The sequence below is a fragment of the Petromyzon marinus genome, unplaced genomic scaffold (assembly GCF_048934315.1).
Source record: "Petromyzon marinus isolate PM22_M1 ecotype Great Lakes invasive population unplaced genomic scaffold, UKy_Petmar_22M1.pri1.0 PM_Scaffold_8, whole genome shotgun sequence".
NCBI lineage: Eukaryota > Metazoa > Chordata > Hyperoartia > Petromyzontiformes > Petromyzontidae > Petromyzon > Petromyzon marinus.
Genome location: NW_027423688.1, coordinates 884,283 through 902,160, shown reverse-complemented (window position 1 = coordinate 902,160; position 17,878 = coordinate 884,283). Strand labels below are relative to the sequence as shown.

Sequence of the window (17,878 nt, the reverse complement as noted above, 5' to 3'; positions counted from 1 at the left end):
GACCCCCCTTCCCCCCCCGCCCCTCCACATTCGCAACCCCCCATGCCCCCTCACAACCCCCCATGCCCCCCCTTTTTCTCCACCTAACGAACCCCCTCTATGCTCCCCCTCACCCCCCCCTTGCCCTCCCTGCCCTCCCCCTCGTGACCCGCCCCTCACCCCCCATGCCCCGCCCCCCTCCCCCGCTGCTACTTCCGGTCAGGCAGGGGGCGAGTGGAGGCGGCGCGCGCTGTGGATTGTGGGTGGCGAGCGGCTGATTTGGATTCCCGCTCACGGCCACCGTCAGTGGCTCGCGAAAGCTTCTGAAGCGGCGGCTCGCTGGGCCTCCTCTACGTCGACTCAGCCTGAAGGTGAGAACCTCGCGCGGTGTGCACACATCAGCAGTGGCGGCGGTGGTGGGGGGAGACAGAGGAGGAGGCGCCTGGCCCACAACCGTCACGTCCTAGACGCCTGCTGAGTTCACGGCGCTGCTTCAAGCAGAGCCCGGCCCTGCTGCTGCTGATGATGAGGCGCTGACGGTGGAAACCGGCCCCAGAGTGGCCCTCGTGTTGAGCCATAGCTGATGAGAGGCACTCCCAGACTGCCGTGTGTTTTTATCCCTGGAGGGACGGGTTTGTTGTGGAGGCGAATCGCCTGCTGCTGGAAAAGGCATCCACTAGAGGCCGCTATATAGAGGTATTTGGTCTACTCTTCCACGCTGGTCCGGACGTGTTTGAGCAAAGTGGCCATGCCCACACTTTACCCCATCACACGCAGGGCGTTAGCTCGCTGGACTTGCAATGCAGAGGTGCAGGTTAGATTTCATTCCCACTCACATACCCACCGACACTCACTCAGCCACCTACTCAGCCACTCTCTGGGCATCTATGAAAAAGAGCTTCATAGCTCATCGGATTCCTCCAGCAAAAACATACTGATTCTCACCCACCCACTCAGCCATTCACCCACCCACTCTGGCACTCATCCACTCACCAATTCACTCAGCCACCCACTCGGCCACCCACTCAGCCACCCACTCTCTCACCCACTTCGTCACCGGTCACCCACTGCCACCCACCCACTTGGTCACCGGTCACCCACTGCCACCCACCCACTTAGTCACCGGTCACCCACTGCCACCGGTCACTCACTCTGCCACCGGTCACTCACTCTGCCACCCACCCACTCTCTCACCAACCCACCGACTCTCTTGCCAACCCACCGACTCTCTCGCCAACCCATCCACTCACCCACAGGGAGACACAAGGAGACAAGGGGACCCACATGGTGTGAGAGTGTATCAGCATCATTGTGGTTGTTGTGGTGGTTATGTTGGTTGTTATGGTTGTGGTGGTTATGGTTATATTTGTGGCAGTAGTGTTTATACTTGTGGTTATGTAGCTGGTGGTTATGATTATATTTGTGGTTACGGCGATTATGGTCGCAGTGATTGTGATTATATTTGTTGTGGTTATAACCCGCGATGTATTTCGTCGAGGATGGATGCCGCCGCGTGCAGGAGTTGGGCGAGGCGGGAGTGAGCCACCTGAAGCGCCCTCTCCGACGGTGGTGAGCCGCCGGGCGGCCGGGCAGTGAGCAGCTCGGCCGGCGTCGCTTCTCCTCCCCCTTCCGGGGCTGCCAACCCCAGTGGTGTTGAGTCGTCCTCCTCTTCCACTGGAGCCCTGGTACGAGTTTTTCTTCGCGTCTCCATTATAGCGATTCATCTTACTATTTGGCTACTTCTGACGCCAGTTGTAGTGGGTGGAACGGAGAGCGAGACTTCTTACCGAAAGAACCAAAGAGTATGAACTTATATGGTTTATTTAATCTATTTTTAGTGGTTTGCTACCATTCCCTTTGCACTCCTATCGTTTTTGTATTGTTTGTTGTGACGTTATGACCCCGTGCCCCCTACTGGCACATCTTTGATCAAAGAGCTTTATAGCTCATTGGATTCCTCCAGCACAGAATCAATACCGATTCTGATGAGACCGGAACGAACACGTTTGAATCGAATCGCGTACTTCGCTTTACTAAAATAGTTGTGGAATCGATTCTTGTGGAATCTGTTCTCGTGGAATCGAATCATCGATATTAATTACAGAGATTCACCATCGATATTAATTACAGACATTAATCAACGACGTCGCTAGGAGTATCGTGGTGCCGCTCTGCAAACCTTCGGGCTACTATCAAAGGTTTGTTCATCAAGCCATCCAGATATATAAACACAGACATAACTTCAACCGAGAAGATGGATACAAATTGAGTAATCATTGGAAGAATGTTATTAACCAGGTAAAACCTTAACTGCTTTATGGTGTTGCCTTAACTTTCCGCATCTCTAATTTCTTAAGCTTCCCACTCCCAGCCCCGCTCTCTTCAGCACTCCCCTCCTCATACCCCCCCTCTCTATCTCTCCTCCCTGATCCTCCCCCCTTCTCTTACCTATATAGTCTCTTGTTTACAGCAGCTCTTTTGCCCACGTCGGCAATTGTTTCTTGCTGTGGTTTGTCCCACCTGATGATGGACGCTTGTGTTGTGCCCGAAACGTCGTGATTTAATTTATTTTATATTTTATGCCTATGTGACTTTACCGAAAGAACCAAAGAGTATAGCCCAAGAGAGTTTGTGTAGGTTGGAGCGGTAGTGTAGCACAGTAGGGGGCACAGGTGGTGCATCGGCAGTCATCTCAGTCAAGCAACCAATGGCAACCTGGGTCTGTCTGTCTGTGACCTCCTGCTGCCAGCGGGCGTTCGACGCTTCATGTGGCCTTAACCTGCACGTAGCCTGGCACGAGCGCCGTGGTGACATCTCCACCACTTCGTGGCGAATGGCGGTTGTTGTTTATGGTCGTCTCGCGATTAGCACTACGCTGCACTACTAACCCAGCGACCCGAGTTCACTTCCCGCTCACGGCCAACACTGGTGACGATTCCGTTCCTGGGCCTCCCCTTGGTCAACTCAGCCTCAAATGAGTACCTGGTGCGTTGTGTAAACATCGCCACTGGGGAAATTAAGGCGGCCGGATGTGGTGCTGGCCACCTACCCCCCTTCGTGTATCAAAGGTGCTGCTCGTTAACAGCACTTGCACCCGACAGTCCTGTCGAAGGCTACATGGGGGATCTTTGTCTTTGTTTGGTGGTGCAGCTGAGGAGGCGCAACTGCACGGCGAGTACCTCTACCGCAAGGCGCAGGAGGCCAAGAAGGTCCTCGTAGAGGAGAAGGCGCGGCTCAAGAGGGCGCTCGATGGTAACGGGCGGCGAGACGGATCTAGAGATGGGCTCGCGACGACAAGACAGACGAGAGACAGCGAGACAGACTAGAGACGTTGAGACACGCAAGACAGACTAGAGACGGATCTAGAGACAATGAGACACGCAAGACGGACTAAGATGGGACAAGACGGTCTGACAATACAGGCGAGAAGACAACCGCGCGTTGGAAAGCGTTTCCGAATGAATCCATGCGTGCGCATGATTTTTCTTCCTTGTTAATTCTCCCCTGCCCGCCCCCCACCCACTGCCCCCTGTCCCCCTGACGTCGTCACCGAAGAAAACCTGGTGCTGCCTACGGACCTGCGGTGGGAGGCGCTTGAACTCCAGAAGGCCGTGGAGTTCGACCAGGGAGGGGAGGGTGATCTCACATCCCTCACCATCACGTCTCCTCGCATCTCTCTCTCTCTTCCTTCCCGCGAGACTCCCGAGGCAGAGGGATAAGCGTCGCGCGTCTCCGCCCGCTAGACACGCCGAGTCGGCGCGCATCCCCGGCTCGCCGTCGGTCCTTCCTGCCAAGCGGTGGCACCGTGTTTTGCCGCGGAGGTTCGCGGTTCGAGAACGGCGGGCCCTCAACCCCCCCCCCCCCCCCCCCCACCGGTTTAATGGGTTTAATGCTGCAGTTGCGTTGACCGTAAATACTGCACGGCGATTGCTTCCCAAGTGGACTTTGAAAAATCCCGTGGCGTGAACGTGGAAAAAGAGTCGGCCGTGTGTGTGTGATGGCTGGCGTAAATTTTTGTGGAATGTCAAATGAAGGCCGTGGTCACCACATAACGTGTGCTTCTGGAGCAGTCTTCCTTCTGGAGCGGTCTTCCTTACAATATTAGGAAGCCACTGGAGCTTTGCACTTTTAAATCATCGTCTAGATTGACAAACTCATTTCTTGAGAACTACTTTTTGTGGTTAGTTTGTCACACTTCCGATTACCACGGTTGGCTACGTGCTGTAACAAAGAGGTTTAACATGCACTGACGCACTCATTCACTCACTCATCATTTCACTCAATTTACCCACTCACCTGCCATATCACCCACCCACTCTTGCAATTGGGACTCATCCAGGTCTCATTATTGCTCAGCTCGCTACACAAAATCAACGCGATCACTGCAGAGTGATATTCTCAACCATTCCTGGTCGCTCCTTCCATCCATCCACCCACACACACACCTTCACTCACCTGCACGGTGAAGTATGGCAAATGATAACCTACCCTCTCCGTCCCCCCTGCCCCATCTACCACCTCTTTCTATCCACCCCCCCCCCCCCCCCCCGTGTCAGTAGGAGTGAGCAGCCACATGGATGACGAGTACTGCTGAGCCGGCGTGAAGGACCCACACATCATGGCGACGACCTCACGCGACCCCAGCTCCCTCCTCAAGCAGTTCATCAAGGTGCGGGCACGGGGTCACAGGGGCTACAGGGTTTGGGGTCACACGAGGAATGTGGGTCCTCGTGTATTGCATGTGTACAAGCGCGCAAAGACAGAGGTCCCCCATATAGCCTTAACAGGTTTTTGGGACAGGTGCTGTTTGCGTGGGTGTAGGTGGCTAGCACCACAACTGGCCACCTTTATCTCTCTGGTAATGATGTTTAAACACCGCACTAGGTACTCGTTTGAGGCTGAGTTGATCTAGGGGAGGCCCAGGACCAGTTCAGATAATCGCCACTGGTGTTGGCCATGAACGGAAATAAACCTCGGGTCACTAGGTTTGTGGGGCAGCATGCTAATTGCTAAATTACCGCACACACACACGTGTTCTCTATCGGCTTTAGAATCAGTTTCTTGCACCTCACACGAGTCGTGTCGACCAATCATCGGGCTTGTGCAGTGTGAGACAACTCGCATCCGTTGAGTTAACCAGAAGAAATCTGGTTGTTGATGAAAGGTGGAGGCTGTGTGGGGGGGGGGGGGGTCGTAAGTGGTGGAGCGTTGGACACTTTGGTTTGGTGCATGCAGCTTTTGTCAACTTCATTCCTCGCGATTCAGTCCGCCTTTTCGCGATGACCGATCCCTTCCATTCATCGAAAATGTATCTACTGTAGCACTCCGCACGGTCGGTGGTCACGGAAAGATGTACCATTGGGGGCGCCACTGTGGCGAGATGTTAACTCCCTCACCTGGTATACAGGAGGTCGCAGGTTCAATCCTGACCCTGATGCCTGCTGTATATTTGGAGTTGCGTGCCTCTTTCCGAGGAGTCGCGTGGATTTCTCTCCAGGTCCTCCGGTTTTTCCCTCCGCATTTAGAATCAACGTCCGTTTAAGAGTATTTGGCTGCTATAAATTTCCACATGGCGATAAGCCACTTAGTTGAGCTATGATTTGTGGCCAGGTCGCTTCTGGAAAAGAGCTGCATAGCTCAGTGGGCCTTACCTGGTAAAATAAAAATAGTAAAGTTTTTCCAATGGTGCATCCCAGTTGTGCCAACACGGGGTTTGGCGACCCTGTATACCGGCACGGCTCGGCTCGGCTTCCGCAATGGAAAAAACAAACAACACAACCCGAGTCGGATACAGTGGGGGGGCGGGGAAGTGGGGGGGCGAACGCAGCGTGGCCGGGAAGGACGCCGGTGGGAAGAGCGGACTCGGCGTGTGACCGCTTGCTGTCATGTTACCACACCACCACCACCATCCCACCACCACCGCAGGAGTAGAAGCTGATCCTGCCGAACGCTCAGCCGATGAACCACGGAGGCCACAAGCTGCAGGCGCTGGTGTGGGCGTGCTGCGCCAACGCCGTCAACGACTTCATCGTCCTGCATGAGCACCGCGGTATGCCAGGCACGCGCACGCACCGCAGTCGACAAAGCTCCTCCGTGTAGCCTTTAACAGGCTGTCAGGGCAAATGCTGTTTGTCGAGCGACCTACGAAGGCCGGCAGGGCACACGGCGGGGTGGGTGGTGTGGTCATTACCGCATCTGGCCCCTTTTGTCTCCCCACTGTCGATGCTTGGACACACCGGAAATCGAAGTCAGGTCACCGGATTTGTAGTGTAATGAGATAGCCACTCCGCTCCCGCTCCCCGGTGTGATGCATGGTGTGACGTGTGTGATGCGGTGCAACAGACGGGGATGGAGGTGTATTTAGCTGTGCGTACGATGTGCGGTGTGTAGTATGACGCTGCAGACATGGAATTGTGGTGTTTTAACTGTGTATGTGGTGTGATGTGGTATGATGCCGCAGATGGAAGGGCAGTCTGTTTAACTCTCCAGTACAGTCTGTGTGACACCTGTGGTGTGTCTAACTTTCCGGCATGCTGTTCATGTGACACGTGGTACGATGCCACGGTGTACTTGACACTCTCGAGCGTGGTGATGCGGCACGACATCCGGACATGGACATGATGTCCGAGGCATTCCAACACCTCGTGATGCACAACTTCACGTCGCGACTCGGAAAGAGGGTGCGTGCGGGCACCGTGCCAGTCTCACCCACATCTTCCTCCCCCATCCCCAAAGCACAAAGATCCCTCGTATAGACTATAACCCTTTCTCATTTCTATGATGTACATATACGTCGTCGAAACGGAACCGTAAGAAAAACTCAAGTACGTCTTCTGACCTGAAGACATACCTTTTGCTCCCATAAGACTATGCGGGAGGGCGTGTGGCACAGTTTTGTTCCATAGAGTGCCGGTCGTGTCACTACGGTTCTCTGCGGTGAGGGCAACGCCTTTTAAAAACAGCAGCGCTACGCCTCTATAAATAAAATTAACGCCGAGCCGCTCGCGCGTACCGAGATTCAGCGGTGAACGTGACACCTACCACCCGGCAACTTGCAGATGTCTCGGAATGGGAAAGAGTGAGCAGACTTTTGGGCCAGGTGCTGTGTGTCCGCCTGTATATTCGGAGTTTGCATGTTCTCCTCCTGGTCACTTTGATTTTTCTCCGGGTCCTCCGGGTTTTTCCCTACACATTTAGAAACTTGAATTTCGAGTATTTTGCTGCTATACATTTTTATGTGAAAAAGAGCTACATAGCTCAGTGGTAAAATAAAAATAGTTTCGTTTTACTTTAGTTTTCGAGCAACAGCACAGAGTTTTTATTTAACGCCATCTCTGAAGCTGAAGGCGCGTAATGTTGTTCATTTGCTAATGCATCCGCAGTTTTAAACAGGGTGGCCGCTGGCCTCTAACTGGCAAACGTCTGCGAGGACACGTAATGAGAGTCCAGCGCCGTCCGTGTGACTTGCCGCGACCCCTCCCGTGACTTCTGTGCCCCCCTTCCCCCCTCCCAACAGGCACAACGTCTACAAGCGCGACGGCAAGGACATCGAGTTGAAGGAGGTGGGACCGTGATTCGAGATGGAGCGTAAGTCTGCCTGACACATTGTTACTCGTCTCCACTTTACACCCCTGCAGAGGCGGTGGAAATTCCACATTCCTTGTGGACTTCCCTACGAAGTGGTTGTAAATTTTATCGACCCCTGAGAGGATGATGGGCTGAATGTAAGAGTCTAGCCTCGGGCTAGGTGGCCCGCGGGTGACTTGTAGAGCGGATCGGAACTTGAGTCGGTGGGGTCGCTGCTCTGGTCGCATTCGCTGTACCGTGACCCGACTCGCATTTCCCCACCCCGGATGCGATGTGTAAATTCAAAGATGATCGGATGTAATGCTGGCCACCCACACCCACCCCTTGGTGTGCCGTGCTGGCTTTCCTACATGCTAACACACGAACAGCGCTTTTCCCACGCCGTCTGTTAAAGGCTGCATGGGGGGGATCTTTGCTTTTATGTGTCGCGCAGTCTATGAGATTAAACTGGGCACGCTGGACAACGCGGCCACCGCCGAGGTGGAGTGGCCTTGGCGACCGTACATGAACACGGCGAAGAAGAGGAAGTTCCTGAGCGTGGAGTGAGGGAGGGGAGCGACTTCCCCCCCCCCCCATGGGCCTGGGGGGAGGGGCATTGGGGGGGGGGTTTGTCCCTGGAAAGCCGGAGTTGGAGTCGAACCTCGCGGCGCTCTCCGCCGAGGCTCGAGACGTTGAGGAGAGGTCGCCGCGTGGATAGGGCAGTGCGTGAATCTCTGTTCCAACCGTCGTCACACACGCGCATCATACGCGTCACACACACATTGCGGATGTACATTTATCAAACACAAACATGCACATCGTCGCATGCGTCGCACACAGAAGCACACAATTGCACAAAAAGACAAAGGTACTCCGTATCGCCGTTAACAGATTGCTGGGGCAAGTGCTGTTAACGGGTAGCACCTATGATGGCCGGCATGGCACAGAAGTGGTTGTGTGGCCAGCCCCACGTCTGGCTGCCTTTGTCCTCCCCAGTTTTGCGATGTTATACACACCCCACACCACGTACTCAGATGGCTGAGTTCGTAGTGCGCTAACTGCTGCACCACCGCTCCCCAAACGGTGTACATACACGCGTACACAAAACGAAACATTAACATTTATTTAAGTAACAAAAAAGAAAATACCAAGTCAGGCAGATGGAGAAAGTGGCGTGTCGCCGTGCACAGCACCGCTCTCGTAGCTACTCACCTAGGGTGGGAGCTCTTGGCTTCAATGCCACCCGGGATGTTTAGATGTGAAAACCTGCCATAATTAATATTTTTGGGAAGTCACAAGCGCCTTAAGTTGCATCTCATCTCGACCATTTTAATGGGCACCCCCCCCCTGTAGCTGTCCCCCTGTGGCACAAAATAAACTAACAAAACTAATCTCTTTTTATTTTACCAGGTAAGGCCCACTCAGCTGTATAGCTCTCTTTCAGGAACGACCGGGCCACAAATGAAAGCGCTATAAAGTGGCTTGTCACGCAGAAATATATAGCAGCCAAATACTTTTAAACGCATGTTTCTAAATGTGGAGGGAAAAACCGAAGGACCCAGAGAAAAATCCACGCGGTCACGGGGAGAACATGCAAACTCCAGATATACAGGCGTCGGGATTTAACCCACGACCTCTATACCAGGCGAGGCCCCAAGGTGAATCAGCACTTGGCCTGCGAGCGGGTATTATTAGTCTGTCAGTAGGGGGTAATGATTCCGGATTTCAGTCTCAATTGAAACTGAAATCTGGAACACTTTTGTCATATTTTGCTCGTATAAGTGTGTTCATAAAATACAAGTTTGGTCATTGAGAGAGTTATAAATGTCCTATACGCATTTCATGTTTATTGTGTTTATTGTATTTAATGTATGAAGAAAATACAATTTTGTATATGCTACAGTATGTTTCACACGTTATTCAGTGACACTGCATATGACGGGCAATGTTTGGGGCAATCGGCCTTCAACATGGAAAATACATAGAGGCCACATGACCCGTGGCCACCGCCACTTCAACCGTGGCCCCACCACTTCAACCGTGGCCCCATTGGCACGTTGATGTGTGGCTCTGCCTTCACCTGTGGTGAGAATGAGACCAGAAAAATTACAGGAGGCCGACTCCATATGAGTCCGTCACGCTCTGGATCTCGCTAATGGGACGTCGGATGAAAATAAAGCATGGAAGCGACAAGTTTCTTCTCTGGCGAGGACATTCCCACAAGATTGCCACCTTTCCCAATTAATGGAATTTTCCCCAACATCACCCTGATCCAAACCAGCGGGAGCTGAAATCTTCCAGAAGGTTCAGGATTTATTGGTACAATCGTTCGGATGTTGGTGTCCGCATGGACTTGCATTTAAAACCCCCGGTCCGCTTGACGTCTTTTAAACAATACCTGTGGTCGGGTCCGCTCCCCCACCTTTCTATCCCCTGCTTTTTTTTAATAACCGGTGTAGTATATGTTGACGGTGTGTGCGTGTATCACAACGCGATGTAACCGGGCCCTCGAATTGCCTCAAGAAATGAATAAACAACACCTGTCGCTTTGCTGTTGTGATGTCACCACGAGGCGCCGAATGACGGTGGGACGGCGTCGTCGCACTCGTCGAGCGGACAAGGGCTCCGTGAAATGACGGTGCGGATTGCGCCAAGCGTATAGAGGTCGCCGATTGCACGCCGCTGTGGCTCAAACACTCGTGGGTCCACCTCAAAGTTCCTGTGCCCATTTGAACCTCATTGCCTGCGATGATGCTGCTGCTGCCATGGAAGAACACACGTGGCGCCCTCTTGTCTCTCCATGTTGTCTTTCACGTCCCATCGCAGTTTTCAGGTCACTTGATGTTTACAGCCTCCGGTAAGGAGGCAGTGAGGTTCAGCCGCTCCATTTTTCTTCCTTTAGTGCACAGTACCGTACACGGATACGGGCACAGTACAACACCGTAGCTTTATTGATTGTTCAACAAAAAAGACCATCCCTCGCCCAATCTAGTTACCTATACGGTGTAATATATGGCGAGACATTTGTTAACGTAAAAAAAATGGAACTGTAATGCTGAAAATTATACTCCATGAAACTCGGGGTTTTATGGAGTATCTGAGGGCTTCTCAACGCTTCATGCCTCGCCCCCACTGATGCCCTCTTCTCCCCACTACTACTGACGATTGTATGTAGGGTGTGTAGGCATTTACTTCCGACTGTTGTATGTAGGGTGGTGGTGGTGGTGATGGTGGGAGTAAATGAGATTTAAAACTGGGTGCTTAACTTGAACTCACCACCACTCACATCATGTATGCACTCATCCGCCATCTTGCTCACTGACCCTGTTTCCGTGTTGATGGTGTGAGTCCGTATTGATGCTGTGAGTCTGTTGATCATGTGAGTCTGTGTTGATGCTGTGAGTCCGTGTTGATGGCTCGGGGGCACGGTACAGAGGGGCAGTACAACTGTAGAGTAATAGTTGTTGTCCAGCAGCGGCAACTGCGGTGGACGGGGAGTACACACGCCAGTGAGCCTCATGCGGGTTTGTCAGCAGGGCGGAGGCACTGGGGCAAGGATCACAGAGACCCTCCCTGGAAGACACTGGAACCCGCTCGTCGGTTGGAGAAGGGAGGCGCGGCCGAGTCGGATAAAAGCAGCGGAGAGCGAGAGCTCGTGGTTGCACGTTCTGGGAAGTGGAGTCGTCTCGTCGGCACTGTCATCTTTGCCGACTTGGTCGCTGCCGTCTTCACTAGATAATTGGGCGGCCGGATAGTTGTTGGCTGTCTCGGTCGATGCCGTCAGTGTAACATGGTGGGGGTTGTGTCTAAGCTAGGCTATTTGACTGGGAGAAGCGAGGGCGAGTCTGTGAACCTGATGGTGTTAAATAAGGAAGGTGCGGAAGGTACGGGAGAGGATGAGGAAGATCGTGGGATGGATGGGGGAGGATGAGAAGATAGTGGGAGGGACGGGGGAGGAAGGAGGTGGGAGGGATGTGAGAGAAAGAAGGAGATAGCGGGGGGGACGGGAGAGGAAGAGGGAGATGGTGGGAGGGAAGGGGGCGGAAGAGGGAGATAGTGGTAGGAAAGGGGAATGAAGAGGGAGATAGTTGGAGCGACTGGGGAAGTAGAGGGAGATAGTGGGAGTTATTTGGGAGGATTAGGCAGATCGGTTAGAGTAAGAAGGTGATAGTGGGAAGGAAGAGGAAGGAAGAGGGAGAGAGTGCGAGGGATTGGAGATGCAGAGGGAGATAGTGGGAAGGATGGGGGAAGAAAAGGGAGATAGTGCGAGGGACGGGAGAAGAGGGAGATTACTAGTAGAGCCAAGTGGGAGGAAGAGGGAGATAGTGGAAGGTACTGGGGAGGAAGTGGGAGATGGTGGGAGGGACGAGGGAGGAAGAGGGAGATGGTGGGACGGATTGGAGAGGTAGATAGTGGGAGGGACGCGGGAAGAAGAGGGAGATAATAGCAGGGACGAGAGAGGAAGAGGGAGATAGCCACTGATGTTCGCCGTGGCCAGAATTTTAAACTCGGTTCACAAAGTTCATGGTGTAGTGGGTGTTGAGGTGGCATATCCTGGCTGGCCAGGAGAAGGCAGTACAGCAAGTGGGATAAGCACCATCTCTGTCTGCATGGGATAGAGGGTTGCCCCCTTGCACGAGTGGGTTTTCTCTGGGTACTCCTGTATCCCCTCACGTTTATGAACGCTCAGTAATTGCCCAATTGAATTATTGCTATGCACCGCGACGTTCGTTTTGCTATGTCATGTGATCAGAATTGGGCGCCACGGTGGCGAGATGTTAACTATTTTGTAGGGTATACAGGAGGTCGTGTATTAAATCCTTACCCTGACACCTTTGTATTTGGAGTTTGTATGCTATCTCCCCGTGGTCGCGTGTATTTTTCTCCGGATCCTCCGGGTTTTCCCTCCACATTTATTAGCACATGTTTAGAGTATTTGGCTACTAATGTCCACGTAATAAGCCAATTTGTTGAGCTGTAATTGTGTGGCCGCTTCTGAAAGAGAGCTGTATAGCTCAGTGGGCCTTGCCTGGTTAAAGTAAAAAAAATAGTCAAATAGTTTGCAATTGTTTATATCTGGGATAAATGCACCCGTGGCTTTAATGATGTGGGGATCTGCGCCTGGCATTTTCAGGTGGGATCCGGAGCAATGAATGAGCCCTGACAAGGCAATGGCCCACCCGTTGATTTGCTCCATGAGGAACTTTTAGGGGGCTCGGGACCGTGGCGCCAAGAAGACCAGCTATTGGACCATGGAGGCACCGAAGGGGGCCGTTTCCCCCCCACACGTAACGCTCCCTATCTGGTCGATAAAAACGTATCAATAGGGTCACAGAGCTTGGGCAATCGTTGGTGCCAGCTTACCAAGTGGCTTCCTTCCTGATTGTCTGTGGTTCCTCGCACCTCTGAGGCCTGCTTGATCACGTTATGAGTATAAATATTGTTGTTATCAAGTTCTAAGTGTAAATAATAATTGTTATTGTTATTACTCGCCTGTTCTAAACATACGCCTGTTGTTATCATTCGCCTGTTATCATTCGCCTGTTTTCATTTGCCTGTTATCATTCGCCTGTTTTAATTGGCCTGTTATAATTTGCCTGTTGTTTTCTTTCGCCTGTTGCTACCAAGTAATAAGTATAGTTATTGTTGTTGTTATCATTCGCCTGATGTTAGTGGTGCACGTCTCAAATCCAGCACTGGGGAAGGCAGCGAGGGTTCGTAAATCACCGCACAATGATGTTGTGAAATCCTCTTCCCGTGGGCGTCGAGGTGCATAACCTGCCTCGCCAGGAGAAGGCAGTACAGCAAGTGGACTCATCGCCATCGTCACCTGTACGGTTTAAAATGCTGCCCCTTCACACACGTGGCTTTTCTCTGGGTGCTCCGATTTCCCCCACTTGTACAAACACTCGTTATTAATTAGCCAATAATGCCTCCATACATAGAGTACCGTAGAGCCTGGACAATCGTTGGTGCTGGCTCACCACGTGGCTTCCTTCCTGCATGTCTGTGGCTCCTCGCGCCTCTTGAGTCGTTCTTGTGAGTGCTATATAGCTTTAAATAATAACTACAAATACTCGCCAGAAGGTGGTGACGCAAGCCTGCGATCCAGCACTGTAGAAGGCAGCAAGGGTTGGTGGATCACACAGTAAATATTGTGAAACCCCCTTCCCGTGGACATTGAGGTGCCTTCTCCTGGCTGGCCAGGAGAAAGCATCTGACTGGCCAGGAGAAGGCATTATAGCAAGTGGGATCATCGCCATCGTCACCTGTACGGTTTAAAATGCTGCCTGCTGCCCCTTCACATACGTTTGTTTTCTCCGGGTGCTCCGGTTTCCCCCCACTTGTGTAAGCATTCGTTATTCATTGATTGAAAAGATCTTACAATAAAAACCAAATTCAGGACCTTACTATGACTCAGCGTGGCTTTCCTGGAGTAAGTCTAATTATTATTATAAAGAATTACAGGGGCTGTATGATGACACGACTAGAGAGCTGGCTTGCACTGCGGGGAGCTTAATAGTCAACTTGGATTCCGCACCCCTCAATGCTCTTTTTAAGTTCAGTTTGTGCACTTAAGACTCGCACAAACAACCATACTCAGAGAACCATAGATTCCCACTCAGACCCAGAACCAGAAACCCATAGACTCCAACAGAGACCCATACATTCCTTCAGACACTCAGACTCATACGGCGACCCTATATACTGACACAGGGATCCATAGACTCAGACAGAGACCCATACACTCACAGAGGCCCACAAACTCAGAAATCCATAGACTCGCACAGAGGTCAATAAAATTTAAATCTGAATATTTATTTACACTGGATGAAATCGATGAGCTACAAAGATCTGTTTTCACAGCTGTCCAATCGGGCAGGTCAGAACATAACTAAAAAAATACAAAACATGACAGGAAAGACAAACTGTTCAAAAATAAACAAATTAAACTAAACTATTTTAATCTTTATTTGAAGCTTTCGTGACTGCAGGAATCCATACTCTTTGGTTCTTTCGGTAAAGTCACGTAGGTATAAATTAAATAAAATTAAACAAATCACGACGTTTCGATCGCAACATAAGTGATATTTTCAGGTGGGACAACCACAGCAAGAAAATGCTGAAGTCGGCGGGAGAGCTGCCATGGCAAGAGGTTATACAGGTATGAGATGGGGGCGGAGGCAAGGGGGGAGAGAGAGAGGGGAGGGTGTGGGGTAGGGAGAGGAAGGGGAGCCGCGTGAGCGCTAGGAGAAGAGGACGTGAGGCTGGGGTGGGGGGACGTGGGCGGGGCTAGCAGTAATCGGCAGGTAATGATGGAAACAACAACACAAGTTAAGGCATTACCTGGTTGATAACATCCTTCCAGTGATTGTTTAATTTGTATCCATCTTCTCGATTGAAGTTTTGTCCTTGGCCTCCGAAAATAACAATATCATTCGAGCCCACAGCGTTCTAACAATGGCCACTACGGCAGAGGTATTGGTTCTGCCATGTTTCAGATCAGCCTTGTGTTCGCGAACACGGTCCGAGACGTGTCGTTTTATTTCTCCAACGTAACTGCGGCCGAAGTTACAACTCAGTTTGTAGACTGCAGGGTATAGACAAAACTTCAACCCAGAAGATGGATACAAATTAAACAATCACTGGAAGGATGTTATCAACCAGGTAATGCCTTAACTTGTGTTGTTGTTGTTTCCATCATTACCTGCCGGTTTTACTGCTGCCCCGCCCATGTCCCCCCACCAGCCTAACGTCCTCTTCCCCTAGCGCTTACGTGCCCCCCCCCCACTCTTCCTACCCCACACCCCCCCCCCTTTTCTCTCTGTCCCCTTGCCTCTTCCCCCCTCTCTTAACTATATAACCTCTTGCCATGGCAGCTCTCCCGCCGACTTCATCATTTCTTGCTGTGGTTGTCCCACCTGATGAAGATCGCTTGTGTTTTGTCCCACCTGATGAAGATCGCTTGTGTTGCGATCAAAATGTCGCGATTTGTTTTATTTTATTTCTACCTATGTGACTTTACCGAAAGAACCAAAGAGTATGGATCCCTGCAGTCACGAAAACTTCAAATCTACATTTAACACCCATACCCTCTAAAGAACTAACCCTCAAGACACCTAACCCTTAAAACACCTATACCCCTAAAACGCTAACCCTCTAAACACATAACACTCTAAGCCCCTAACCCTCTAAACCCATAATAAATATATTTTCGGGTTAGATCGTGTAAATATAAATGTGTCGTTAAACCAGACACCACCCGACACAGCCAATTAGTAAAGTTTGTCATGACAATAAAAAAGTGCCATTAAGTGTTGGAGAGAAATCCAAAACACCTTTAGTATGGATAATATTAGTTGTCAAAGTCTTGGTGTTAAACCCTCTAAACTCCCAAATCCCAAAACCCATAACCCTCTAAACCGCTAAACCCCATTACCCTATAAACCCCTAACCCTCAAAACCCCCATACCTCTAAACCCCTAAACACATACAATTATAACCTCCTAAACTCCTAACCATCTAAACCATTCAACCTCTAACAATCGAAACCCATACATCTCTAAACACCTAACTCTCTAAACCCCCAACCCTCTTTACCCCAAAATCTTCTAAACTCTAACATTCTAAACACCTAATCCTCTAAACGACCTTACCCTTAAAACCCTAACTGTCTAAAAACCTCTCCCTCGAAAACCCCACCCATAAACCCCCAAAACTCTAACTGTCTAAACACCAAACCCTCTAAACTCCGCAACCCCTAAAACCGTAACCCTCTCGGCACCTAACCTGCTAAACCCCTCACCCTCTAAACTCCTACACCACTAATAGCCCAATCCTCTAAACACCTAACACTATAAAGCCCTTTAACCTTAAAACCCTAACCCTCTAAACCCCTAACCCTTGAATCCCCTCAAGCGCTAACACTCTCAACCCCTAAACCCTCGAAGTCTATAAACCACGAAACCCCTTATCCCCGAAACACCCCGAAACTTCTAAGCTCCTAACCCTCTAAACCACTTAACCTATAACAATCGAAACCCATAAACCCATTAAACAGCTACTTCTCGAAACCCATAACACTCTAAACCCCTTTATCCTTAAAACCTTCACCCTCTAACCCCCTAAACCTCTAAACCCCTAAACCCATAACCCTGTAAACCTCTAAACGGCTCAACTTATAATCCTCTAAATCTCAAACCCTCTAAACGCCTTTACCCATTAAATCAAATCCTTTCTAAACTCCTCACCCTTTGAAACCAGAACCCAAATACCCTGAAACCCCAAACCCCCTAACACTCTAAACCCCTTTACCGTTAAAATCCGAATTCTCAAATGCCCTAGATCTCTGCACCCCTAACCCTCTAAACACCAACCCTCTCAACCCCTAACCCTTAAAATCCTTAACCCCTAAAACGCTCAACCCCTAAACACCATAACCCTAGAAACCCCCAAAACATCGAAGACGCTTATCCCCTAAAAAACCCCAAAACCTCTAAACCCTTAACACGTAACCTTATAAACTCCAAGCCCTCTAAACCACTAACCCTTTAACAATCGAAACCCATAAACCGTCTAAACCTCAAGACACCAAACTCCTTACAATTATAACCCTATAAACCCATAACCTTCTAAACTGTACCCCTCTAAAACCCTAACCCTCTAAGCTAATCACCTTCTAAACCGCTAAACCTTTAAAACATTTTACCCTTAAAACCCTCAGCCTCTAAACCCCTAAACCTCTAAACCACACACCCTCTAAATACCTAACCCTCTAAACCCCTAAACCCATCACCCTGTAAACCTCTAAACCCTTAACTTATAATCCTCTAAATCCCTAACCCTTTAAACCGATTTACCCATAAAACCCTATCCATCTAAACTCCTCACCTTTTGAAACCATAACCCAAATACAACAAAAAATCCCAAACCCCCTAACACTCTATACCCCTTTACTGTTAAAACCATAATTCTATAAACCCCTAGATCTCTCCACCCCTAATCCTTTAAACATGTAACCCTCAAAACCCTTAACCCTTTGTGTGGAGTGTGGTGTGTGGTGGTTGTCACGGGGTAGGTGGGTGCAGGGTGTGTGTGGAGTGTGGTGGGTGGTGGGTGTCACGGAGTGGGTGGGTGCAGGGGGTGTGTGGAGTGTGGTGGCTGGTGGGTGTCACGGGGTGGGTGCAGGGTGTGTGTGGAGTGTGGTTGGTGTCACAGGGTGAGTGGGTGCAGGGTGTGTGGAGTGTGGTGGGTGGTGCGTGTCACGGGGTGGGTGGGTGCAGGGTATGTGGTGGGTGATGGGTGTCACGGGGTGGGTGGGTGCAGGGTGTGT

The 17,878-nt window shown here is 50.8% G+C and overlaps 2 long non-coding RNA genes across 2 annotated transcripts; both read left to right on the top strand.

The window, feature by feature from the left end:
* Positions 1–209: 209 nt before the first annotated feature.
* Positions 210–3,299, top strand: LOC142923865 (uncharacterized). The gene is made up of 3 exons (XR_012940910.1): positions 210–350; positions 1,478–1,664; positions 3,130–3,299. It is a non-coding gene; the product is annotated as an uncharacterized LOC142923865 (long non-coding RNA).
* Positions 3,300–6,036: 2,737 nt separating this feature from the next.
* Positions 6,037–10,095, top strand: LOC142923858 (uncharacterized). Its single transcript, XR_012940901.1, has 2 exons — positions 6,037–6,659; positions 7,496–10,095. It is a non-coding gene; the product is annotated as an uncharacterized LOC142923858 (long non-coding RNA).
* Positions 10,096–17,878: the final 7,783 nt, after the last annotated feature.